This window comes from Acinonyx jubatus, chromosome A1 (genome assembly GCF_027475565.1).
Source record: "Acinonyx jubatus isolate Ajub_Pintada_27869175 chromosome A1, VMU_Ajub_asm_v1.0, whole genome shotgun sequence".
NCBI lineage: Eukaryota > Metazoa > Chordata > Mammalia > Carnivora > Felidae > Acinonyx > Acinonyx jubatus.
This window is the reverse complement of record NC_069380.1, coordinates 136,151,746-136,179,448: the sequence shown is the minus strand read 5'-3', so window position 1 is coordinate 136,179,448 and position 27,703 is coordinate 136,151,746. Positions and strand designations below refer to the sequence as shown.

General features: G+C 46.1%; 2 long non-coding RNA genes across 3 annotated transcripts in view; one reads left to right on the top strand and one right to left on the bottom strand.

Moving 5' to 3' along the window:
* Positions 1-13,279: 13,279 nt before the first annotated feature.
* On the bottom strand, positions 13,280-26,831 carry LOC106974854 (uncharacterized). Its single transcript, XR_001430217.3, has 3 exons — positions 26,674-26,831; positions 19,882-20,065; positions 13,280-14,065 (listed from the first exon to the last, which is right to left on the bottom strand). It is a non-coding gene; the product is annotated as an uncharacterized LOC106974854 (long non-coding RNA).
* LOC106974813 (uncharacterized) overlaps positions 13,339-27,703 on the top strand; it is a 95,820-nt gene continuing 81,455 nt past the window's right edge. For both annotated transcript variants that reach the window (XR_008299111.1, XR_008299112.1), the window contains exons 1-2: positions 13,339-15,566; positions 23,761-23,866. This is a non-coding gene — a long non-coding RNA (uncharacterized LOC106974813). The remainder of the gene's footprint in view (positions 15,567-23,760; positions 23,867-27,703) is intronic.

The following is a 27,703-nucleotide window of genomic DNA, read 5'->3' as shown; positions in this document are numbered from 1 at the left end:
TGTAGGTCAGTCTCACTCTTCTTTTTCCTTCTTTTTTCTTCCTTGTGCTTAACGTGAGCACAGAAAAGTGCACAAATCCTGTGTCTACAGTGCCACAAATTCTCACAAAGTGAACATACCTATGTAGCCAATAGCCAAAGCAAGAAACAGAACATCTCCGGCATTCCAGAAACCTCTCTTGCCCCTCTCCTAGTCACCACTCCTTCCCAAGATAACCACTGTCCCGACTGCCCGGGATTAGCTATGCCTCCTTCGAACATCACGTAAATAGTGATTTACACGTAAACATAGTGTAAAATAGTGATTTACGAACATCACGTAAACAGTGTGATTCTTCCTTTCAGCTTTCACTCAGCATTATGTTTGTGAGATGCATCCATATCATTGTGTTTATTGTTCACCCACCCTCATGGCTATATGGCATTCTCCTGAATGCCTGTAACCACATTTTACTTACCCAGCCTCCTTTCGACAGACATTTGGGTAGGTTCCCGTCTGGGACCGTAATGAATAGTGCTGCTGTGAACATTCTTCTGCACGTTTGTGGTGAATATATATGCACATTCCTGTTGGGTATGTACACAGAAGTGGGATTGCTGGGTTGTCGGGTAAATGTGTGTTCAACTTTCGTAGATATTGCCAGATGTATTATCATTTTTAATGGGGAGGCCACATGGGATTCCATTGTATTCATGCATCACATTTACTTATTTATGTAACCAGACTCCTACTGGTGGGCATTTACTCCGTTTACAAGTTTTTCGTTTTCTTTTTTTTTTAATTTTTTTTTCAATATATGAAATTTATCGTCAAATTGGTTTCCATACAACACCCAGTACTCATCCCAAAAGGTGCCCTCCTCAATACCCATCACCCACCCTCCCCTCCCTCCCACTACAAGTTTTTCTATCACAAACAATAAAGGGACCAAATCGGCAGAAGGCTGAGAAACAAACTGCTCTCCCCCTGCTTAACCGAGGGCTCAGACCTACCCAAGTTTGTGTAGCTTAGATGATTTTTCACCTGTCATGACATTATTCATGCGAGAAAGAATAATTAACCTTTGTCATTCTCAGTGCAGTCATTTTAATGATTATGAAGAACAAAACCAAGTCAGGAGTCTGCCTCCAGAATTGGAAACATCACCTCGGTTCCCAGTTCTGTTCATCTGTGAATACGTAAGTATAATGTCCTCTCCCATTTGTACTCTTTACTCTAAGATGCCTCCCCCAGCTTGAATCTTTAATATCACCTGTGCCAAACTTTGGTGAGGTGATCATTGAGCTTCATGACCCAAATGACCATCAATGAAATGCAACTCAAGCAATTTTATTTTTTCTAAGAGTTAGTTCATTCACATAGTTCAAGAATTAAAACAGTATGGAAAAGTATGCCGTGAGAAGGCTTGCTCCCATCCTGTGCCTAGCTATCCTGTTCCCCACCTCACCTGCCTCAATATGTAACCACATTTATTACCTTGGTCTGTATCTCTCCAGTGTTTACGCAAATCTAAGTAAATTCTTCTTTATTTCATCCTTTTTATGCAAAAGGTAGCATATGATTTACATTGCTCTGCACCTGCCTTTAAAAAAATTTTCTTAAGGTTTATTTATTTTTGAGACAGAGAGGGAGAGAGAGCAGGGGAGGGGCAGAGAGCAAGGGAGACACAGGATCCGCAGCAGGCTCCAGGCTCTGAGCCATCAGCACAGAGCCTGACGCAGGGCTCAAAATCACGAGCTGTGAGATGATGGCCTAAGCCAAAGTTGGGCATTTAGCCAACCAAGCCACCCAGGTGCCCCTGCACCTGCCTTTTTCATTTAACTCTATATTCTGGAGCCCCGTCCATAGTAGTACACAAGTTACAACAGGGATTGACTGTTGTGTTAATGAAGACACGGGACAGCTGCCACATGGCAGAGAACTTGAAGATAGTGGAGCACATGCTCACTACTTTTTAGTTCTTCCCTTCATTAATGTTTTCCAGTTTTACACCTGTACACAATCTTACTGGAAGCAACAGAAGCTGTGCCAACCTTCCTCAAAGAAAGGACAAAGGATCACTTTAGCTGTTTCTTCTTACTTTGATCTAGAAAAATGCTTTTTGGGGAGCATTTTCTTACACTGGCTTGAGCTAATTACCCCAAATTGGACTTAAAGAGTTTGTGCCTGCTTTTGGCTCTTTGGATTACAGTCCGGACTCACATCTTCAAACTGCCCCACTTCCCTGAGCTCAAGACCCACATTTTCCACTGTGAGCTGAATGTTGCCACCTGACGTTTCCACCTGACGTTTCAGGCCTTGTCTGTGCCTGACACTCATCCAGGCTCTGCGAATGCAGTGTGGTTGAGTCGAGGAAGATGTTTCTGCTCTCCTGGAATTCACACCAGAGTTGAGGAGACATAGACCACAAACAAATACGCAACCAAGAAAACTTCAGCTAGTGCCGAGAGCCTTGATGAAAAGAAAACACAGAGAAGGGACAAGACTAGATGGCCACTTCAGGTGTGAGGTCAGTTCAAGAGGGCCTTTCTGAAGAGGTGATGTCGAAACTAAGCAAGCCACGGGGGCATTTGGGAGAAGAACATTCCAGAAATAATATTCTCTCATTCATTCAAATAGATGAAGGTGATGTGGTTTGAAAAAAAAAACTGAAAGTGGTTAGTAAGGCCGGAGCATAACGAGCTTGTAGGAGAGTAAAATTCACCATCTTTCCTTCCAGCTGAACCTGACCCCTCCATTTCTCTGACCTTTCATTGATGCTATGGGTGTCCTGGAAGTCCTGTCAGGAACCCGTATAGGCCCTCATCCAGCTAATCACAAAGCCTCGACCGACACCAGTCCTTTCTAATTTCCACTGTCACCACCATATGCCAGCTGTTACTCCCTCATACTCCTGTAAGGCTATGCTGAATTTTAAAAAGAAATAAACCATCAAAGTGACTGGAGAGAATGACTTTTTGACAGTAATTAGACCTAAAAGTCTTGGTTTTGTTTTCATTGCTTTTACATGGTTATGACATAGGGCAAAAAAAAAAAAAAATCCAAATAATTTCAAATAATCATTTTGGGACTTTGTGTGTTTTGTTTGGTGGCAGACTGTTTTCACGGAGGAAGGATTGAAGGAAAGGAACAGACAGGGAGTGGGAAGCCCCACCCCCGGCCCTCCCAAGCTGAAAAGGACAAATTTGGCATCACGCTGGGAACCTAGGTTTGCGACACATTTCTCTTTCTAGTATTCTGCAGCAAGTGGATTTAAGTCAAGCAAATTAGAGTGGTTTTTTTTTTTTACATTGTTTTTCTCATGCTGTTAGCAATTCTTTACACTTGATGGGCACTTGGTGGAGATTTGCAGGTGAGATTTCACTTGTTCGTTCAGTAAATATTTTATTGAGCACCCTACTGTGGGTGAGCCAGGCACTGCTCCAAGAGTTGCTGATACACCAGTCGACAAAACTGGCAAAAGTCCCTGTTCCCAGGAGCTCCCTTTATAGTGGAGCTTACATGTTTTAGAATCGTTGGGTGTGGTTCCAGCCCACCGCCTTCATAAGGGGATGATCCCAGGAAAGTATTTTCTTGACTTCAGTTTTCTTATATCTGTCAAAGTCTGGATTAAGGCCTTTGGAGACCACTGATCTGACCCCAGACTCAGCCCTTATCAGCCACTTGTCCTTGCTACTCTGTTTGTGTGTTGGTTTTCTCACCTGAAAAATCGACATAAAATTACTATGCCTCATTAGAGGTATTACGAGTATTAAATAAATTGCATACATATAGTACTGTCTGGTATACACTGAGTGCTTTATAAATGGCCACCATTATTCTTACGTGCTCTCTGGACCTAATAGATATATATAAAGTATGGTTTCTGCCCCACTGGGGTTCAATATCTACTCAGGAGGCCAGAGTAAAATGCAAGATGTAATCACTACCAGTACCCAAGAGGATATAATTAAGTGATTCAGTAAATTGTAGGGTGTTAACTATAAATGCCATAGGAATTCAGAGGAGGAAAAGATAGATTTGGGCTGGTGGAGGCTTGGATTGGTGCCTGGTTTTGCAAGAGAGGCGTAAGGGAGGATTCACAGGGTCCCAAGCCCCCAGGCCCAAGGATGAGGCAAGAGAGACTGAGAAGTTGGCTGGATGGAAAGGTAGAGTCCAGTCATAATGGGTGTGGAAAGGCAGGCAATGGAATTTAGACTTGGTATGTCAAGAAAGAGTGAGGAACAGCCTTAGAAATCCCACTCAGGTCAATCTAGCTAGGTCAAGGGAGGAGAGGAGAATGACTACTCCTCTCCATCTGAGTTCTCCCCCTGAGGAGGGAAGGTTGGTGGGGGTGGGGGGGCGTGGTGATGGGAGGTAAGACCCTCTTGACCACTCCCCACTACACCAGTCAGGGATTAAGTTGTGAAAAGCACTTCAAAATAAGTAGTTTGGTTTTTAATGTTAATTTCAGGGTATAATGTAACCTACAAGTTTTAGCCTAGGAGGATGGCGTGCACTATTTGGTTTGCCAGTTAGAGGCAGGGTGTTATAACAGTATTTGGCAGGAACATCCAGAGAACAAACACAGCCTTTTGTGCATCTGTCCCGCCTCTCTGCCACCTTTCTCAGGGAGCTGATGATGCTGGTGAGGCTCAGGGTACTGACACTGCTTCTGCGCTTGAGGGCCGACTTCACGGTTTGGCCAGAGGATTCTTTGCTCTCTGTTTTCGTCCCTCCTTTGTGTAGGAGTAACCAAGATATACAATCAGGTATGCCCAGTAGTCAAAAGGATCCTTTATACTTAGCCTTATTTAAATCAAGGGCTCAAAGCATTTTAAACACGATAACTTGGTAGCCTTCTAAGCCTGGGGAGAGGGGAGGTCATAAAATGAGGTTAGACAATCCAAGAGGATTGGTTTTATCATAATGGTTGGGAACCTGAGTGGAAAAGCACCGATATATAATAATCCAATTAAGGTATCAGGGTTGGGAAATCGAGTTCCTGCTTTTCAGATTAAAAAAACGAAAGCAGAGAGCAATCAGATAATCTGGATTTGCAATCAGGTATTTGGGAAATCTGGGCCAGGGAGAGGCCGGGCAGAGAAGCAGACACCTGAAATCCTCCAACACATTACACTACCAGCTGCATTCAGAGCCGGCAGAGGTGGGGTGATGAAATCAATCTAATCCAGTAGTGGTAGGATATAGACAACATAAAATTTACCATCTTAACTACATTTAGTTGCACAGTTGTATAAGAAGCAATCTCCAAAATTGTCTTGATCTGGCAGAATGAAAACTCTGTACCCATTAGACCACAGCTCCCGATTGCCCCCTCCCTGCAGCGCCTGGCAACCAGCATTCTACTTTTTGTTCCTGGGAATTTGATTACTCTTGGTATCTCGGGTAAGTGTCCTCATGCAGTATTAATCTTTTCGTGGCCGGCTGATTGCAGTTTGCGTAATGTCCTCAAATCTCATCTCTAGTGTAGCATGTGCCAGATGTCCTTATTTTTTAGGGCTGAATAATATTCCTTTGTATGTATGTGCCACATTTCGTTTATCCATGCATCCATCAAGGGACAACCAGCGTTCGTTTCCTTTTTAAGGCAACTATTTTTTATTTAATGTTTTGTGTAGGTTACACATTCACATGGTTCAAAATTCTAACTGTACAAAAAAGTAAATAGAAAGAGTTTCCCTTCTGCTTTTGTCTCCCAGCCACCTAACTCCTCTCCTCAAAAGGCACCAATGCAAATCCTTTCTTCAAGGTCTTCAGCATTGTTTATACGTGGTAGCATGCTAAACACGCTGTTCGGCAACTTACTTTTTTGACTTGACAACATTTGTTGAAGATACTGACATACATATAAAGAATACACACACACACACACACGTGCATACAACAGCAGACTCACCTGGTATTGTCATAAACACAGACAGCTGAATGAGAGAGGGCGGTTGGGACCTTGACTCTCCCTTCCGGCTGTGCACATAGGAAGGGCTTATGATTAGATATTCCTCAGGTGTCTCACTCAGTCCTCATAACCACTCTGCGGCATATTCTTCTGCCTGCTCTGTTATCAGAATTCAAGAAGGCAAAGCAACTTGTTCCAGATGATAGAGCTGATTGATAGGAGCGGTCTGGTTTAAAAGTTGGTGCCATGACTTCTTGCTGTGGTCTTTGCTAATGCTGTGTCTCCTGCCTGGAGCGTCCCCATCCCCCACCCCACCTGCTGTGCAGCCCATCCGGAGGTGTCTTCTTCAGGCCCAGGTGCATCTTTGGCCTTGGGAGCCTCTGAGGCAGCTGAAGGAAGAAACGGACACAAGGACAGTCCCACATAGTGTTCACAGAGAGTGTTGGGGGTCCAGACTACACTTCCAGGACTTCCTTCTGTCTGGAACGCCATCTCCCCTCCACCCCCCACTGCACCCCCCCTAGCCCTGGCTCCTCCTCCTCAGCTGTGAAGAGTTCTGACCTCTATCCGCCCCTGGACCAAGCCCTCCTCCTGTATTCTCATGGCAGTCACTCTCCACATGTTGACTTGGGGAGCTGTTTCCTTGCCTGTCAACAGACCGGGAGCGTCTCGAGGGTAATATTGGATATTGTTTGACGCTCACCTTTGTCGCCCCAGCTCGTCACTCAGAACAGACCTGAACTGAAATCTCTCACATGATCCAATAGCATGTAGACAGATGCAGGAATCAAAGATCAAGCCAAAAAGACCAGGTTGGGAGGTGAGGTGCAGGATGGGGGGACGGTAATACATGTGTCATAGAGGGCTTGGGAAGAGAGGCCTGAGGTCTTCCTGATGGGTGGTGGCCTCATATTCATGGGTGATCGGAGTAGGTTAGAGGAAAAGGATCAGTGTAGACCATGCCTCAAGGTCATGAGTCAGGCCCCACCTTTCCCTAGAAGTTCATCCTGCCTACCTCAACCCCATAGACCCTTGGTTTTTCTCCAACCAACATATTCTCCCCGAATGTCCTCACAAATGACCTTGCCCTTTTGGGAGATGACTTTTGACTTGGGTCTTGTCTTGCAAGTAATAATAGCCCACCCTCATAGAGCACAGCCTATGTGTCCAACCCTGTCCTAAGCCTGGGTATATATTCAATTATTTAATCCTCACAGCGACCCTATATGGAAGGTGCTATTTCTCTACCTTTCTACCAAGAGGAATTGAGACACAAACTGATTAAACAAGTTGCCCAAAGTTCACACTGTGGTAGAGCCCAGATTCAAACCCAGGCACTTTGGTGTCAGAATCTATGCTTGTAACCATCCTAAGTGGAATGGAAGCCCCTTAGAGGCCCCGTTTCCATCTACCGCCCGCACCCCGCGCCCCCAACTAACCCATGGAGAATCTCAGAATCTTAGTGTCATCCCTACAGAACAGTGGGCCATAGGACTGCTGATCAGAACTGCCCTGTCCCTGGCTATGTTAAAGTTCAGGTTAGGGGCACTTGGGCTTCATAAACGTGTTATGTCCCCTTACGGGTTTCATGGCCAAGGCCACTTTTGTGGTCTTTCTGTGCATGGCCTTTCTGTGCAACTTATCCTCCTGCGGTGAGGGAAGAAAAGCAGCTCTTTCTGCCAAGGAGTGTTGGTGTACCTGCTCGCTCTCCAGGCCGGAGCTGTGCAAGCCCATGTCACCTGCAGTCTAGACGTGGACCCCAAACAGAGGGTGGCAGGGCAGGCAGGTTTTCCCAGGGCCAGGGTGTCCCGGGGGTGCTGGGGAACTGGGAGATGCTGTTCCCACCGCCTTAGGGGGGAGCAGAAAGGCAAGAATTTAGCTTCGCAAACAGATGGAGATTTACACGGTAAATTACTGCCCTTTCACTGCTGGTTTCTTAGGAAGGAGAGGAAGGGAGAGGGGGAAAAACAAGAGCCCGACCTCCTCCTGGGGCAGCATGAATTAAGCGTGGGGTGACAAGAAGTTCTGCCCAGCTCAGTCTCCCGAAGTGCACTACCCAGAGCCGTTCCTCACACACCGGGCATTTGGGGTTTGATTTGCGTTAAGCACAGAGTTAGTGCTGGGAGTGTTTTGACTCTCATCTGGAAGTGAGTCGTGGCATTCTACTGTCACGAGGGCAAAAACCAGCCCTAAACTCTACACGGAGAGCAGCAAGGTTATCACTTAGCTGCTTAATGCTGGGGCCAGCCCCGTCACTCCCGCACATTCTAACCCCCTCAAAATCGAGTCAGGGTGATTTACGCCAGGTTAGAAGTAAAAAGGCTGCTTTTAGTTATTTCACGCCATGTGTCTCCTACAGGGTGGCCAGCTGGGGAAACACCTGTGTGGGCTGCTCAGGTTTTTGTACTGATTTGCAAAGGCTCCCACTGATCCAAATGTCATAGCCGGTCTGGTATTCAAAGTTGAAATTCCTTGATGCGGGTCAACTATCTTGTGCAAACGGAACCTGATGACAGTCTCCGCAGAGGAGCTGATTCTAAAGTGACATGACAGATCTCCAAACAAAGAAATTAGAACTTGCATGTTTGCAGTGGTTACCTGTGAGGTTGACGCTGACATTTTTCTTGCTCACAACAGCTTTGGAATCTTTCTCTGCAACTCCAGAACTTACAGTACCTTCTTTTTTTTGCATGCCTGCGAAGCAGCAAAGGCTTGTTTTTCTGAAGGTGGGTTTAAATTTTGGAAAACGTCAAAAATAGTTCAAAGCCACGTCTGGCGAATCAGGCCAATAATCAGGGTGAGTGATCTCATTTGCTACTTGAAGCCAAAAAGCATAACTATGAAGTCATGTATCTGATGTCCCTCCTGGACTAGCCCTGAAGACCTCCAAAAAGAACAGGGCTGTTTTTAGGCAGTCATAGCATTCTGCGTTATTGATGTCAACTTTGAAGGGCCAGTATTTACTTTGCTAAATAGGTTGTGAATTACTTTTTTATTTTAAAAAAAATCAGCCTTATTACTTAAAATCATACATATTTATGTAAAAACTCTTCCTCTCAAATAACCATGTGATTCTTGTTGGTGTATAAGCGTATTACCTAGCACTGTTTTTCCTGTATTTATCATAGGCCATTAATTTATTTCAATAGTCCCTACCATTGCTCCTGAGTTTTCCTTGGCAGAAGTCCAGTTCCTGAATGTACTGCCGAGCAAGGAGCAAGTAGTTTATCATAACAAGGGGCTGGGATTATTGTTGAGAAAAGCAGAGGGAGGTCACGTCTACACTGCACACTGCCCCCGCTCCCCCCCTCCCCCCCCCCCCCCCCCCCCCCCGCCCCCAGCCCAGGCCAGCTGAGCTGCAGACGAGAGGCTGGAATTTGCTTTGGGCTTCTCTTCTGTCCAGTGCAGTCTTTCAGGGAGGTCATCCCATGCTGTTCCGTTCTTTTGTGGTTTACTGAGTCCTCACCTGTGCCTGGTATCCGGCTGGGCACCTCCGAGAAGGGGAACGTGGTTGTCCCCCTCGAGTCAAGGTGTGGGAAAGGCAAGTACCGTGAAGGAGGCACAGAGGATGCCGTAAGGTTATGTGAAGGGAGAGATCCGACCGTGGAGGCAGAAGAAGGGGCCCAGAAGGGGGGGTGACATCTGAGACACAGCTGTCAGAGGGTGGCGATGGCAGGTTGGCTGGAGCGGGCTTGCTGCAGGACCCGAGGCCACCAGCCCTTTCTCGGAGAGCGGAGTCCCCAGCCAAGCCCTGACAGCTGGGCCCGTTCTGCGTCTGGGATTATAGCATTCGGTGAGAAGTTAATCACAAACATGAATCAGCCTTGTTTTTTCCTTCTCAGCTCACCTCCCGAGCTCTGCAGGGGAGTGGGCAGGGCCCCTCGCGGATGTACAGGAAGTCATACTGGGGGGAAACATGAAGCCAGCCATTTCTCACCGGAGCCAAGCCATTACCTGTGTCTGGGGATAGCCCGGGGGACTGACTATGCTACCTAGGGGCAGAATCCCCTCAGCATGGCCGGCAGGAAGGAAAACTGTTTCACGGGCCAACTGACTTGTTCGTTTCCACCCAGGCTGGTGCCCACTGGGCAGTTTGACGAGTCAGGGAGCCCCACCCCAGCTCTGCAGCTCCCCTTGGGCTGAACTGCACCTAGGTCAGAAACCCTCCCTGGCTAAGGTTTCTGTTCTCTCTTCTCCCAGCCCCAGGGGTCAGTTTACATAGAAAACCCACTTCTCTTCCAAACCAGCAGGACTGGGTTGAGACCCTCGGTTCTGCCAAAAACCCCTCCCTCCCCAACCCTCTGTAGGAATGTCCCACGATCTCCCTACCCTCACGTTCCCTCACATTCGCACTGCTTCAGCGCTGCAGTCATCCCACGGGCTGATATTTGCAGGGTGGTTGTCACTTACAAACACCGGTGACGGGGTCAGCGTCCTCTGTGCCGTCACCCCCTTGCCCTCTGTTGACAGATTTGGTAAATGCCGCCCGTGGTTGTGTCCATGCTGACCCTACAGGGCAGCCATTTAGCGAATGCTGTGCTTGGCTCAGAGTGATGCCATCACAAAATATTTTCCTTCCTTCTGAATTCCGTTTGCGAAACCCTCAGCTGCCAGCAGTTCTTGACAAAGCAAAGGCCTCAGTGTCATCAGAGGGAAGTGATCCTCCGCAGAATCTTAGTAAATCTCAGTAGGTTGCCGGGACTGCGAAGTATTTCATTTCTTTGTTTCTTTTCCTTTTTTGTTTTTTGTTTTTTTTTTTTTTTAAGGCATTAAAGTTACTGCATACAAGTAGTTCATCAGAAAGCTTTAGTGACTTGGATTTCAGAGGTGATTACACAAGCCCACAAATGTTCAAGAAATTCTCTGAGTTTGAGTGTCGCATCTATTTATGTAGCAAAAGGAATCGGATGCTTTTTTCCCTCTGCCCCAGGAAAGTTCCATCTGGGAAATAGGCACTAGGGAGTGCTAGAACCAACAGGGTTTCTTACTGTCAAAACCTAAAGCAAGTCAGTCCCACCCCTGGCATCAAAAAAAAAGTGGATTTGAGTGGCTTGATCCAGAAAGGAGAACTTGCAAAGGGGGTGGCATGGTCCAGAATCCAGTGAGACGGGTAGGTGGAGATCAAGATGTACCGGGAGAGGCCTGAGTAGGCGTGGGAGGAGCACACAGGAAAAGGCATGAAAAACATTCAAGGAGATGTTCTCCCTTCCAAGCGCACTGAGTGGCTACAGGAAAGGGTCAAGATAATGCGTGCGAACAGACATCAGTGTGTCCTTTCAGCCTAGACAAACATACACCAGAGGTTGTGCACACACTGTGACCTCAACGTCAAAGTCACTCGTTATCAACAAAGCCCGCACTCACATCTGGACAAAGGCCGAAAGATCGCCCACAGATGCGCTCGCCCACCCCCACCTGAGACATGAACAAACAAGCATGCTGTCCAAAGCTGTCCCCTCCTCTATCTGCAACAGACTGCAGGGATCTTCTCTTGGGCTTCTCCCGGTGTCTTTCAAAGTGAATTGTTTGCTCAGACCTCCGTTTTGACTTTCAACACAATCGAACACATTAGCAGACCTGCTTAGGTGGGGTTTGCCAGGCTGTGGGTTGGCATCCTTTGGTGGGAGAAGGGGCGTGGTGGAGCACTCGGTGATGATGTTGGATGGGGAGGTCCTACAGGCAGTTTCCTGTTTCAGATGAGACTTGAGACCACGCCCCTGGGGAATGGAGGTCATCTAGGTTCTTCAAAAACCCTGTGGCTTGGCCAACTTCTAACCCCAATTTTTATTCCTGTCCGCCTGAAAGCCCCCAGAAGCTTTCACCTGAATGAAGCCCACCTCAGGCGCTGTCGTTTTGCGTGTTCCACAGCTAAGGAGTCCCAGCAAGATGCAGCTGGCTTTCCAGGTAAAGGAACAAGGTTGGTTTTTGTTTTCTGTTTTTTGTTTTAATGTATCAGATTTCCTTCATATGGATTCAAGTGAAGAAATTCGTCTTTTAATTCTGAAGGATGATTTCAAAAAATACTAACGGACATCTCTATAAGGAAAATAGAAGTAACTTTTATGAATTTTTCAGCCACTTTTCCTAACACTGCCCTTTTATTCATCTGATCTTTAGACATAAAGCACACATTTAAGTGCCCTCGTTTACAGTGGACTAGATACACAGACATCCCCTCAGCCCCTGCTGAGGGATTGTTGGTGTATGGAACCAACATGTCTTGAAGACTCGTGTTCAAGGAAATGTCAGAGTGGAGGAAATGGTGTGTGGTACACAGCCTTCCAGCAGCTTCTATCACCATCCATTCTGCCCATCACGCTCAGTAATGGGAGAGGAGTAACATTCCACACATGGGGAATCAGAGGCCTTTCCAGAGAAGCTAGAGTGCTTATCCACCGAGGGAGTGATCTGGTGCCAGTAACTGAAAAAATGTTGCAGAATGTTCAGTACAAAAGTGATCTGCTAATGGGCCTACAACCCCCCGAAGACCCAGCACTTTTTCAGATGTACAAGAAGCAACTGAACAGCTCAGAGGTCCATCCTCATCCAAAATTTATAACACAATCAATCCATTCCATATGTTCCTGCAACTGGAAGAGATTTTGAGTGTGTTTAAATGCTGATGAAAAAGAGCTAGTCACAAAGAAGAGAGGTCGAAGATACAGGAAAGAGGAAGACCAATGGGAGGAAGACCCAGGAAGAGGCAGGGCGTAGAATCAAGAACAGGCACCAGGACTGGTCATAAAGAGGAGGAAGGCAGCCTCTTTTACTGTCCCAGGAGGGAAGCTGCCGGTGGGTTTGTAGCTTTGCAAGGAGTAAAGGATTCTGAGACTGGACACCATCACACCCATTTCTGTGTATAGGGAAGAGTTCTCCCAGATCACCCCAGTATTTTTGCAAGTACAACACTGTACTGTGCCTGTCCAAGGGGGAGAGAACAAGGGTGAGAGGTCCAGGCTCTGAAAGGAGCAAGGTTATATGAGCAATTCCTTACATTTGTAGGTTGGGTTGGTTTTGGTTGTGGTTTTGTTTTCCCTAAACATTTCACTTTGGAGTGCTTGGGTTTAAACAGAGAAGCCGGGAAACGTTCTGGGGATGTCATCTCACAGACTGCCCAGAGAAGACAGATTCAGCAGATTCAGGAGCAGAACCCCCAGAACCCCCTCTAGGGGCTGTGAGGAGCTATCAGTCTGGGCCTGGGTGTAATGCCCTCCCTCTCAGGAGGAAGGATGCCAGGGGGAGCTGCTGCCTAACACATATTGTGTTCGACCCGGAAATAATCCTTTCAGTGTGAGTATGCAAATGATGTCCTTCCTCTATCAGTTTGAAAATGAAATCATGTTTACCCAGTTTGTTTCAGATGAGAACTCCTTACCCTTAGGGTTTGTTTTTACACTACTTTTCACAGACCTGGCACACAGCAGTCACATAATAAAAACTCACTGAACGAATAAATGACCTACTATCTAAAGGACAGTTAAGTACCCATAGAGTAAACATGGGAAAATAATTTGGAAATGACTGAAACTCCATTGATTCAACCCTTAGGGATTAAAGGGTTAGTTTTACATTCGACCTAAGGATTTTAAACTCTTAGCTCCACCACCTGTGCCCTGTTAAAATCTTATATAGCCTTTCAGATACCCTAGAAAGTGGGACAACAAAGCATGGAAACATAGTATCACAGAAGTAAAGACGGAGAAAATTTCAAGGGAGAGGAAGTAGCCAGTGGCTCAAACACTGCTGAGAGGTTTCAGAAGCTAAGGGCTGAGAGGCAGAATTTGATTCGGTAAAAGGGAAGTTGCTCACTTTATGACTTCCCACCTGCCTCAATTCCCTCATGTTGTGAAATGAGGAAAGAAAATCTTGTTCTACGAGCCGGACAGGAGCATTCCTTGTGATGGTGCGAAGATTGTGCTTTGAAAGAGTATTGGTTAGAAGTGCATTTCGCTGCATGTAAGAGAAATCAAAACACAAAGTCTTAACCAAGTGGATTTTATTTTGCTTAGTTAAGGAGAAGTTTTGAGACAAGCCATGAAGAGCTGTTACAAATGTTGAAGGTAGGCATCAAGGACCTCTGGACCTTTGGCTGTTTATTCCCCCATTTGTCGTGTGTGGGTTTCATCCTCATGGTTGCAGTGGCTGCTCAGCCTCCAGCCATCATTCCTACCGAGAAGAAGAGAAAAAGACATGCAAAATTCCCATATTATCCGAGTCTATTTTCATCAGAAGCCCCCATCCTGTAGACTTTGCTTACAGGTCATTAGGCCAAATTGGGTGACACGGCTGCTCCAATGTGTAGAGGAGTCTGGGGATGTGAGTATTTTCACCTGAGCACATTGCCAGTCATTTCTTCTGGCAAGGGAGCAGAGAACCTATACTGGGGAAGCAACCGGCAGTATCTTCTGTGGGGTGATTATGTGAGAAAGGTTAGGCTTGAACATAGCAGCATGCAGCCTTTTTAGACTTATTACTTTTCTTTGTGAGAGACAAAAATATTAAAGCAATCCATTTGATTCTAATTCTAACAGGAAGTAAAGAATAAATCATCAGCCCCGGGCTAGTTTTCCTCATAAAATGGGGGACACTTAGAGGGATCCACGTCCTCTAAATCTCTGTGTTCCAGCCCTTTTGGTCTTACCGACAGGGCCTCCTATTTTTTAAAATTAAATTCCACCTTGCAAAAGTAGTTGGAAAAATCCAAGCACCTCAAGTTGCTAGGAGACCCAAGGGGCTTTATTGGGTGAGCGATCTGGGGCCTGCGTGGCTGAATTTCTCTCTCCTGATGACAGACATGCCTGAAACGTGTTTAATCTCCAAAGCTGTGTGGAGGTGGGCAGAGTTTCAGCTCTGAGCAGAGGGCGATCCCCCCATCACAGGCTGTGGCAAGTTCTCCCGAAGAGAAGCCACAGGCTGCCGAAGTACAGAAAAGGGTTTGCGACCTTCCTTCCATCAGGCGGCGACCCTGCTAGAGCAGTCCCATCTTCAGGAACCCTCTGCCCTCACCCTGTTAAGGCTTGCTCCCCGGGTTGCTATTCTCAGACCAGCGAGCTCCTGGGGCAAAGGGTCTGTGCGATGCAGCCTGTGGTCTCCGAGACGAGCCGTGGATGCCAGGATGGATCTGCTTTTCCTCCCAACCCCCCCCCCCCCGCCCCCGCCCCGCCATCTTTCTGCCCTGTCTCCCTGCCCTTCCCCCCTCATTGCTGGAGTGATATCTTTGTTAGCTAAATTGAGCACGTGCCAGATGCCCTTCATCTAAATGAGCAAGTGCTTTCTGGGACGCGGCCTGATGAAAGCATAGCCGAGCAGAGCTCCGTGAGCGCGCCAAACCCGGGCTGCCGGAAAGGAAAACCGTGTTATTTTAAGAGGACTGCGTGTGCCGGCTCATGGTCAGACACCAGGAAGAGGCAGAGTCGCGTAGCAGGATCTTCATTCCTGTGCAGCCCTCCCGGCCCGGCACCCTCCGGCTGCAGATGAGAGATGGCTCTGGGGAAATTCCATTCTGTAATTCATTTAAGCAGGATAAACAGAGCTCCCGCTCTGGAAGATTCGGCCCAGAGCACAAGGCGCTCGGCGTCTGCATGGGGTCTCGGATGTCCACGGGCACACAGGAGTCAGGCGACCTGAGATGCAGCCGGCCCTGACACCAAAAAGCCATCGGACCTGAGTAAGTGACTTCATCTTGGTCTGTCATCTGTGAAGTGATTCGAGCTGTGTAGAGCCCCGAGGGCTGCAAAGGCTTTTAGAGTTTCCAGACATTTGATTTAAATTTCATTAAAGTGTTTTTCCAACTGTATATAAAAAAACAGACACAATCAAATATGACATGTGCCAAATTTTAACCCGCTAAGGACTGCCGACGTGTTCATTATGAGGCGGTATAAACACCTCTTTGCGGGGAAACCTTGTAATAAAGCTGTCTTGCCATCTGTCTAATCGAACAGTACCCCGAGGTTGCAAAGAAAGTTATCTTTAAAAAAAAAACAAAAAAAACCACACCCAATTGTTACCATGTGCAACTACTTATCTGAGTGCACATTTTTTCTTCTCAATATTGTGCAACCAACTAGTCCAGAGAGAGACTAGGTGCAGAGGCAGACCTGACTGATCCTATCCACCTAAGTTCAGTTTGGGGGGGGGGGGTGGTTAAAATAGCCTTATTATACTCACGGGATAGCCTATAATTTAAGTTCTTTTTAACTTCAAAATGCATTCACAGGAATAAAACACTGCTCTTATTTTCTGTGGAGGTGTTCTAAACAGTTTGAAAATTGTTAGAGCAGAGACTGCGGAAGGGGCCTATTGCTTTCTGAGTTTTGGTGGCTGTGTGCCCAGCTGTGGGTCAGGCAGTCACCAAGACAGGATTCCTCAGGCCATGGGCAGCAGTGGGAAGAAGAGGTTGGGGGGCTGGTGGTTAATGAAACTTTGCACGTGTCCAGTGTTCACTGGCAGAGCCCAGCCTTGGAAGGGGGTGCTGGTCATTTCTAGATTGCTGGAGATTCAGGAACCTACAAATGGGTACAGACAAAGGTGAAGCTGTGGCCTACACAGGCAGTGAGCGCATCAGACTGGTTGCTGCAAAGTGGTTATGGGGCTGGGGGCGCCGTGGGGGGAAAGAACAGAAACTTGGGGACTTTTAAGAGAAAGCTCCCAGTGGGTAAAGCTTGGTCCTTAGTCCTTGCTGCTGATTTTGAATAATTATCTGTGTAGGACTTCAGGCAGACTTGCTGTCTCTTCGGCCAGGAGAACCTTGTTACCTGGGTATTTGATTCCCTCTCCGTTGGGAACTACAAAGAGCACAAATAATCCCCCACCACTGCCCCTTCTTTCATTCAGCTAGCAGTTGAGACAGTGGTTCTCACAGTGTAGGAATCCCCTGGAGAGCTGGTCAACCTCCAGATTTCTGGCCCTTCCCCCACTCAGGGATTCTGATTTAGTAGGTTTAGTAAGAGACCTGAGAATGTTCATTTCTTGCAAGCTCTCAAGTAAGCCTAATGCAGCTGATCCCTGAACCGCACCAAGTAGCACTGATTTCAGTAGTGATGGGACACTCACTACATTCAGCATGATGCAGGGGGCCACAGAAGACAAAACAGGAAATCCTCAGTTGAATAAAGGGAACTGGAAGCCCTCTTTCATCATCGTGATCAATCGGAGATTTAAAGAGAAATCTTCAGTTGGGATCCACAGAGGATAGAGGGGAGAAATCGCAGGGACACGGAGAAATAAGACAGGGTCCTGGCCTTTGACCTATTGTCCATATAGTTGTCTACCCCAGGGAACAAAATGAAGATGAAAAGCAAATCCAGGTCAAGAGCACACTCTTGCAAAATGAACACGAAAAGTGAGAGAGAAAGCAAAAGTGCTTCGAGAGCATTCTCCAAGTTGGGGCTAACAGGCCATGGTTATCTGAGCAGCGTGATGAGGCACTTTCTTGAAAGCTCTGTTGGGAGGAGGGGCGTTCATGTGATGCCAAGAGCAAATCTTACCCAATGGCTGCAAAGAGAGCCAGAATCTGTCTCTTCGCAGACCACTGACTCCCTCCATTTTCTTTACACTTCTCTTATTATTCCCACAAGGAATACCTTTCTTTGGCCAAAGAGTTGCCATGATATCTCCCTGTCCCCCTCATTGGTTTAAAAGGTATGCTTAACAGGATCTCCTATGCAGCTGCTGTTCTTTGATATAGCAGCTGAGAAAGAAAGGGCTCAGGACAGATCTTTTGCCAACATGGTGGTGAGTGTGGCTCTGTTATTTTCAAATTTGCTGCTAAAATGCCATACCCAACCTTTTGAAAGAGACAAACAGATGGCCTGTAGTTCAGGATGCTGTGTGTTGTGGCTACAGTTGGGGAAATCATATGACTCATTTGTATAAACTTAATAAACTATTTTTTTCTCTCATAATGTAGCCATAAGCATTAATTACAGCGTAGAAGTATATGTATTTGGACCTATAAAATCCTCCTAACCAGCCAAAGCAAAAGGAAAAACTATGGAGCATTTGGAACTTTAAAAATGAATTTTTGAAATGACCCTATTGGAATGGAGCATTTTTGCTTCAGCAGAGTTGGACTCCAAAAAGGAAAACAAAGACTAAGACATAAACCAAATTGCTTTTAAGAATTATCCTGTGGCAAGGTTATTTATTTTACTTGGAAAAACCAACATAGAATGTGTTTGCGCTGAGTGATCCATATTTACGTGTGGTGGAGATAGTACTCAACTTAGTACAAAAGCTCATTTGAAGCCAGCGTTAGGAACTAAGAATACATTTTCTCATAGAAAAAAAAAATTGTTATACATGGTGGAAAAAATGTGGGATGGGCACACATAAGGCTACACAGCCCATGATTAAGCTAAAGAGCAGGTCAAAGGATGCTCACCTGGGTAATGGAGCCCCAACCTTCTGAACAGGAATTATGGGGACAGGAGACTAGGCAGAGAAAAGTGACACTTCCACCTTTGCTCGGTGCCTGAGTGTTGGAAATGGATGTTTCATTTCCTCAAGAAAATGCGTTTTTAAAAAATGTTTATTTATTTATTTTTGAGAGAGTACAAGCAGGGAAGGGGCAGAGAGAGAGAGGGAGACACAGAATCTGAAGCAGACTCCAGGTTCTGAGCTGTCAGTGCAGAGCCCGACGTAGGGCTCAAACCCACGAAGTGTGAGATCATGACCTGAGCTAAAGTTTGACGCCTAACTGACTGAGCCACCCAGGCGCCCCTCAAATAAATGCATTTTTTATTGAGTATCCTGTGTGCCAGACATCATGCTGGGGTGAAGGGTTGTCATGGGCAAGACTGAAAGATCCCTGCCCTTGGGGAGCAAATATTTTAATGGGGAAGATGGATGATTTAATAAAGAATTATAAGTGGGAGCTTCTGAAATCATAGGAGCCCCTGACTCAGACTTGAGGTACGAAGGAAGGCTTCCCAGAAGAGGTGACATCTAACATGAGACCTAAAGGGTGAATAATGGTTAGCTAAGTGAGGGGGATCAGAGGGTCAAGGGGGAAAGAAGCCCTCTCCAATCAGAGGCATCTGTGTAGACAGAGTCCACAGTATGTGAGACAGCAGGCTGATGGGGGTAGGGGGAGAATGTGATGGCTTCCATTTTGGAAATGTTGACTGACAGGTCTGTGAGATGTAGGTTGTTGTGTAGAGAGTTGGGTAGGGATATGCAGCTCAGGAGGGCAGTCTGGGCTTAGAGTACAGACATGGGAGGCATCTGCATGAGGCTAGTGAGAAGGGAGCCAGTCACCCAAGAAGAGTAGGACCAAAGAAGCCAAGAAAAAAGATCCAAGAAAGCAGACAGAGCTCACTAGGGTCAAGGGCTTTAGAAAGGTCAAATAAGCCAATAACCAATGTTTCCAATGCATTTTGTCACAATGTCGCTCGAGCTAGACTGAGGTTGCTCGGAAGGCAGTGGAGGTGGGATCCAGCAGGCAGAAGACTTGGCACCAGATGGAAGGGCAGTGGGAGACGAGGGTAGACTGGGTGGGCAGGGTTCAGGTGGCCGCAGGGGCACGGGCAGCGTGTAGTGCGGGAATAGTAGTGAACAGCTGAAAGAAAGCTAAATGGAAGGAGGAAGGTGGTCTCGAGGTTTGAGGCGAGGGGGGAGTTGCTCCTTAGTTCCTTAAGCCTGCCTCTTTCTTCACCCCCAGAATGCCCACCTGCTTCCTTAATCTTCAAGCTGCGTCCTTCTAGCCCTCCCTGCCACTTTGCTCCCTTTACAGATCATCACAATTCTCACTCCTCAGTCTAGCTGTTTAGGTATTAGACACCTGATTGAACAAATTTGTGCTCAGGTCAGAATGGCGGATGGCTCGTAACCCTATTTGAGGCATTTGCATTTCTGTGGAAAGGATCTTGGTCACCTAACTAAACCTCTGCTTCAAGGGTCTTCAAATAGAGGAACAAATGCAGCACACAGTTTTAGGCAGCGGGCCAGGATAACTATCTGGAGGCTGCCTCCAAGGGTACCTTTTACCCACAAAGCGATCCAAAGGACACATGCCAAGGAAACAGAAATGTCTGCAGAGAAGACTTTGTGCAGCCAGCTTCCTGATGTGGATGGAACAAGATGCCTGGAGCAAATTTCTGGATGCTCTCCCAGCTCTCCCTCTTCCAGGCGTGAGAATGGCCCAGAATCTGGAGATCACGGCTCCTGAAACAACCGATACAATGAAAGCCAGCAACCTAGCACATCAGCTTCCACTGAGTTAGGCTCACATTGGGTAGCACACATAAGGTATAAAGCAATGTACCGTGACAGTTGGAATTGACCTTGTAGACAGTGTCCACTGATGACAAAGTAATAATTTGCCATAAGTCAGCAGTAAAGAGCCCTTTATTTTGTCATCCGTTACTGCAGCCTGGGGCATTGGAACTGTGAAAATATGTTTAGGACGGAGAAGTCTTTATTCCTCCCTGTGAGCTGTATACAAAATGTGTGGGAGTGTGTGTGTGCTCCCTGATCCTTTGGGCCCCAGGGATATACTAGCACAAAGAGAAACTCTACTTTTAATAACCCTGAAGTCTGTCAGCTTATGTCTTCAGATATGGAGTTCAAGATCTTTGTATCTTGAATCAGAAGCAATTTTTTAAACATATTTTATTGATTATTATTATTATTTTTTTTACATTAAAGAGAAACATGCTCATTGGAAGGAGCTTGGAAATCACAAAAAGGCCCCCAAACAGAATGAAAGTTATCTCTGATTCCAGTTCCCAGGGCTAGTCACTGGAGTCTATTTTGATCCATTTCATTTAAGTCTTTTGCATTTTTCTTTCTGGGTCTCTGGCTCTCTCTGGTGCTCTCTCTCTCCCTCTCTCTCTCTCCCTTTCATTAGGGATAGTATCTCTATATAATTGTGTATCCTGCCGTTTTAACTTAACTAAATCAGGAAATGTAAAAGCAGTAACAGACCTTTATATTTCCACATTGTCTCCTTTATTTCTGTCTATATCTTTCCCTCTCCCTTTGCCAGTATGTCTTTATTTTGGAGTATTTCCATTTTTTTCAAAGTTCAATTCAAAATGTAAAACAGTTTATGCTTTTTGAGTTTTATTTCCTCCTTACACTTGTTAAAATAGACCAGTAAAAAGAAAAGTTTTCCAGATTATGATAGATCCCCCTCCAACTATATAACTGGTTCAATTTAGAGTCTTAGGATAATGATCTGCCACCATATGTGGGTTATAGCTTGAGGTTTGCATAAAAATATGTCTTGGATTAAGTGACTATGCCACAGTGCCGGGGAACTGGCTTGTTTCTAGGAAGTTCAATATGCCTGACTTTTGCTTGATGCAGTCGCTAGAGCTTTCTGATGAAGGCAAATAAAACAATCAGTTAGGGCTGTGACTTCAGGTGTGGTCTCTTCCCAATCGAGGTGTGCTCTGTGTTCAAAAAGCTTTTCTACAAAGGAGGCATAATGCCTCGGAAAGCAATTATCTTATTAAAGCCTACACTTGTCTGGGGAGCTGAGGTCAGCCACAAAGCCATTGGAAAAAAGAAGTTGTCTGCCATAGAAAGCAGTTTCTTTGCGGGGGGGGGGGGGGGGGGGGCGGGGGGGGAGGGTCGGTATGAACAACTGTGCTTTTGAATTGAGTGACCATCCGAGACCACGAGCCCATGTAGATTAAACACAGAGCAAACCTCGGACGTGACCGCCCCCTTTCCCTTCAAATCACTCCCATTTCAAAACAAAAACAAAAACAGAAATACTTTAAACTTAGCTTTCCAGAGCCAGTGCCCTCCCCCCAAACTGTCTGTTACTGCTTCTGCTTGGATTATTTTCATTTGGGTTGTGTTTTTCTGACCGAAGGCCAGGCCCTTGTCTTTGTGTATTTGTAAAGTGCCATGTCTACTTACTAGTCTTTAGAAATTACAGACAAAACCAGGAATGCAAGAGACACTGGCAGCTTTTCTGAACTGATACTCTGCCCGAGAACCAGAATGGAGTACTTTCATAAGGCAATATTGAAGCATTCTCATTTCAAGAAACTAAATTAAATCTACATTTGCTGAAAATGAAACCATTGGCAAAGTGTCTGCCCCCCCCCCCCCCCCACCGCCCCACCACCACACACACGGTTCATTGTGATGCCATGTTAACGAGCTGTTGTTTTTCGATCAGTATAAAAGGGAGCACATCCTTTCTGGCGAGTGAGGCTCATGACAATTTCATGACAATGATGGTTGAGTTTAGACTTCACGCCACCCTCTGTCCTTTTTGGTGCCAACTTCCTGGAGATCCAGAAGTTTGTTGGGCATGATGGTTTTCATCTTATGAGATGTATCTGGCTGTGTTCAAGTTGCAGAATTTAGGAGCCATAGGAAAGAGAACCCATCATTGGAGAGACACAGAACTGTGAATATTTGGGTTCAGTTGATAGGTGCTATGAGGCCAGGTCAGCAGAGCAGAAACAACATGGAGGCAAAGTGGACAAAGCAGGATTCCTTCCTTCGTTCCTTCATTCCTTCGTTCCTTCCTTCCCCCCTTCCTCCTTCCTTCCTTCCTTCCTTCCCTCCTTCCTTCCTTTTATCCTTCCTTCCTTCCTTTTCTTCCTTCCTTTGTTCTTTTCTTTCTTCTTCTTTCTGTCCCTCCCTTCCCCTTCCCTTGATGGAATTGGGTATAAAACATGGGGTCTATAAAATCTTTGTTTCTTAGAAATTTATTTCCTAGTTCTGTAGAAACAGTTGCATTAGATATTGTCTATGATTTAATAATATGCTTGTGAACTCAAAGATCTAAGTGCTGTATAAAATCAGCCAATTATGCTAAACTAGTATGTCTGCCTGTATTGTGCTTGTCATTAGCCTGCAAAGAAAGGCCTTTAAAATTGATACTTTAGAAAGCATTTGAGTGCATTTGTTTGGTATTGTTTTCTTTTTCAGTAAAGTTTAATTAGTACAAAAAATATCTTTCCTTCCCTTCCTTCTTTTTCTCTCTCACTTCTTTCAACTGAATTTTGTAACAAATCGACTTCCTCACTTTGACAATAGACGTGGCTTCAAAAAGGCAGAAATAACTTGAAAATAACGTTTGAGATCTCCATGTCATGAACTTTCTTGCTCAACCAAGTTTGTAAAGCAATTCATATATGCGGTGTGGGTTGAACAACAGAATAGACCTTGAAGGGATTTGTGCCCAAACGTCCCCTCTTCCAGAGCACAGTGATGACCCCAAAGTCCACAGGGAAGCAGACCAGCCTAGCAAAACTCCTTGCAAGCTGGACTGTCCTAAAATGAGCTGGCAGCTTTGGGGCAGCCTATGTTACTAGAGTGCTCGACCAGGCCCAGTTAAGGCACAAGAAGGCCAGGAAACTTAGTTGGAAGAAGTGTATTGAATTTAATGACCCAGGCAGGAGCAGAGGTCACTGCAACAGAACTCTGAAACAAAATCATCCCACATGGAACACTGCTGTCTCTTTCTCTTTGAAAAAGCCCAGGAAAGTCACAGGCAGAGCCAGAATATAAACTTAGAAATTTTACTTTTCATCTTAGGGATCGATAACTGAAATATTTAACAACATGCCCACCCCACAAAAATCAGGTTGGAAACTTAACGGTTAAGCTTTCATCACAGATTTTGTTCCAAATGTGCACTGTTGAGGAAAAGCAGTTAAAATATACGTTTTCAAACAATTGTGACTACTACAAGAGGGTTTTTTATGAGAACATTGTTTAATATAGTCACATTTCATTTCTAAAAATAGACAAATAACAAAATGACTCGCAGATGTTGATTTATGAGAAAAATAGTGAACTGTATAAACTGTAATGTATATGAAGGAAGGGTAGGGGCCCTCATTAAAAGCCCCTCCATAAAAAGTGCCTCCTGCTCTCTGACTTCCCAGGAAATTCCTAGTCCTGGCTGGACCCCCGCACGTGACGGACACCGGGACAGCAATTGATGATCACACCCGCGTCCAGCCTAATGCTCTCTGACAGGAGGGAGCACAGGTAAGGGCAGATTTTCTGAGCTGGCAATTCTCACTAGGTGGTCTACATCAGAATCACCTGGAATGCGGCTTAAATGCAGATTCCCAGGCCTCGCCCCTAGAAACTCAGATTCCCTTTGGAGCCCAAAAGTCTGCATGTTGAACTTGCACTCCAAGGCCTTCTGCTGCAGGAGGAATATGAACCACACCTTGAGAAACGCTCCCAGGGAAGCCATTTGCCCACTATCAGAATTGTGCCCGCAGTTTGGGGTTCACCCGGCCTTTCCAGTGGTTTCTGTTAACAGCTGAGGGAGTCTTTAATACACACGCTTTGGGGAGCCTCAAAGTCATTAGAGATGACCAAGCCCACATTATGCGCTGAGTCTGTAAACTGTTTACAATTAACATAAGCGTAATTATCTAGATCAGACTGCCATTAATAGAGTGCGTGGTCCTGGAAACACACCTAATCCCTGCTGAGCTATATTGTAATTACTGTCAACATCTTCAAGGCCCCTCCTGACTCAGCCCCACCCTAGTGTTCGTCCCCGGGAGATTGAACTTCCTGCCCCATTGCAGGAGGCATTTGCCATGTGTGGGTGGAAGTGGTGGGTGCTATTGTGAGCAGAAGCTTTACAAGCCACCGTGTGGTTCTGCCCTCTCTCTTCCCTCCGCCAGTCCCACCCAGGAAGTGCTCCTTTAGTCTGCACCCTCGGGGAAAGACAGACGGCGGAACCCGCAGGTTCCAGGAGTGAGAAATAAACCCAACCTGCTTTACCTCCTGGAGCCTGAGGAGGTGTTTGGTACCACAGTGTAGCTGGGTGAAACCGGCCACTAATATGTCATATGGCTGCTCATTAGCGCTGGTGAAATACTAAGCCGGGTGTGGCTAAGGGAAAGGTCTTGGTCCTCAGTGGGTCTGGGATTTTATTTTGTCATCCGAATTCTTTGTGTTCCGCACCAGCGTGTGTGTTTCCTTTTAATGGCATATTTCGTATTAACTGCGGAAAATTAGGAGTCATCTTGTAACGCTCAAAGTTTAGGGTTGAAATACCAGAACTTCATCAGCTGTATCTCTGTAAATTAATCCCTAATTGCCAAGAACCTAGGAAGTTTCCTCCACTTCCGATATACTTTGCGGAGGGGCCTGGCACCAAATACCAATGAGCAGGACCACTTGCTATATGTGGGGTTTTGCAGCTTCTTGTCTCACTTTCCGCGCCGAACGTGCTGTGTCTGTCTTAGTGTCTCCGTGGAGTTGTGGCCATGAGAAATGGTGTTTACTTGCCTCCGCTTTGTGGTGAGAGGGAAAAAATAATTCCACTTGAGACCATGCTTTGAGAGCTCCAGTATGGGCTTCACAGTATGTTCTGTATAACGTTATCAAATATCTCTGTGAAAACTGGTGTGTTATTGCTTAACCATTTCACGTCTCACCGTGTTAAGCCAGTGTCCTTGTGTTATTGTCAGAACACGCCTGTGAGTTCCGAAGGGTGGGAGAGAAAGGAGTGCGCTGTGCTAGCTCACAGAGAATTTTCCAGAGGCCACATCCCATCTTAACTCTAGGGCTTCTGGTACTGGGGGACCAACTTTTTCCGCTAATCACACCTCTATTTTGCCAGGTCAGCTTCCAGATTTCCTACATTGTGTTGGGCTCACGCCCTGGGGCTAGTTTAAGCATAGACAAAGGAATTTATTCAAAGCTAGTGGCTTGTATCTTGGCCTTAGAATGGCCTCGTAGCAGGAATTAGGGAATTGTTGGGAGCCAGCCCAAAGCCACACCCTCCAGACGTCTCTCCAAGTGTCCGTCATCTCCACCTTCCCCTGCCCTTCAGCCCCTACGATGCCTACAGCTCCAGAATCCACAGGTTACATACAGTTCCAGCCTCAAGCACAGGAGGGACCGTTCCATTTAGTCTCAATTCTCATGCTCATCAATTAGGCAAATATTTATTGAACACTAACTATGTTCTAGTCACTGTTGTAGGTGCTTGGGATATGTGAGGGAATGAAGAAGATCCCTGTCGGGTGGGAGATGGGAGCCAGAATCATGTTCCATAAATATGGTTGTCAAAGGCCCAACTCCATAGATCTCAGTAAGAAGAGGTCATTGTCAGCTGGGCAGACACCCCAGAAGGTGACACTGGCACAACCAAAAAGACAACGCCAAATGGGAAGATTGTACCTTTTTAGTTCACCCACGAGGACGTGATCTCATACAACGTTTTTCGTTCGCGCTCTAGCAGTGCGTTATAAGCCTTATGCTATCACTCCTTGTTGGTTCTCTTTACTCAAAGCGGGGTTGGTGATTCATGCTATTAACTTCATTTCAGAGAAAAGCAAAAACAAAACAATCGGGGGCAATACAAGAAAGGAGTTAGATGAAGTCCGTGTTGGTTGGGCACCACTCCTAAGAATTCTCTGGAAGCCGACGGATTCCTGAAACATGGTCCAGTGACCACCAGAGTTCACTTCTGGAATGAATGAATAGTTTTCTTGCAGTGTCTCTCAAAGCTGTGCCAAAGCTACGCTATTTTTCTAACACATTCTATGCAGCTTTGTTTGCATTTTTGTGAAATAGATGGTGCCGTGGGCCACGGTTCTCAACCTTACTTCTTCTGCTCCTTGTGGCCGTGCAGCAGGCCTCCGGTTGGAGGTGTACAAAGCTATGGCATGAAGAGTTATTTTGTAACTGAAAATGTATATTTGGCTTTGAGTGAAAACAACCAGACCCAGAACCTGAAAGGAGCTGTTTCAGCCGGACTGTGGGGACAGTGCAGCCAAGAGGCCAAGGAGAAGCAGGAGTGAGACTAGAAATGAGGGATTTACCTGACACTGCCACCGAAGTTGCCGGAAAATCCTGGAGACTCGTCTCACTGGAACATGCGGTGACTTCATCCCCTCACGGGTAGTTCCATTTAGAGAAAGAAGAAAACGGTTGCAAGTGGCAAGTTAGTCCAGTAAAAAGTGAGGATTTGCTGACCCCTGCCCCAATAGACAAACATTAACCCAGCAACACCCAAAGTGAATGTCTCAGAGGTTCCTTCACAGAACATCAGATGAATGATTTCTGGGGAAGGGAGGAGGAAATTCCGGCAAAGAAGATCACCCAGGCAAAGACCTAGAGGCAAGAAGTAACACACACAAACACAGTTGGAGGGGCTGTGCGTTATTTCCGGCTCATGTTGTAAGGTAGGGAATCCGAGGAACAAGGCTGGTAGAGGTGGACAGTGTTGTTTTTGTAGAGATTTGATTTTATTCTGTAGGTATAGGAAACCCTCGAATGGCCTGATTTGGATTTTGGCTGTTGTTGGGAGACAGTGTGAGTTTCTCACTTTTGTTGCATGTATTGCAAATGAAGTACTAACTGCCCTTTTGTTCTTTCAAGGATGTTTGTTCCAAGAATCCTAGCTTCCCAAGCAAACTTGGAAGATAGACGTAGTGACTCTCTGGAGCAAAGAGCAGGCAGCTTTGCTTACAGCCTGCTATAGAAGATTCACCTTCCCATGGGGAGACTATGTGGCTCAGTCTTTTAAGCATCCAACCCTTAATTTTGGCTCAGGTCAGGATCTCACAGTCATGAAATCAAGCCCCATGTTAGGCTCTGCGCTGGGTGTAGAGCCTGCTTAGGCTTCTCTCTCTTCCTCTGCCTCTGCCCCTCCCCTGCTCGCATGCTCTCTCTCTCACTCTCTCAAAAAAATAAAAAAATTTTCAGCTTTCCTAAGCTTAGGGTTTCTCAACTGGGACAGAATCCCCCTGCATATGTAGCATCTGCCTGGGTCACTCCATGTTGCCCTCTGGTTCTTGGGGAGGCAAGGGGAACTGAGATGAATGTGGAGTTCAAGCTGCTTGCCATGCT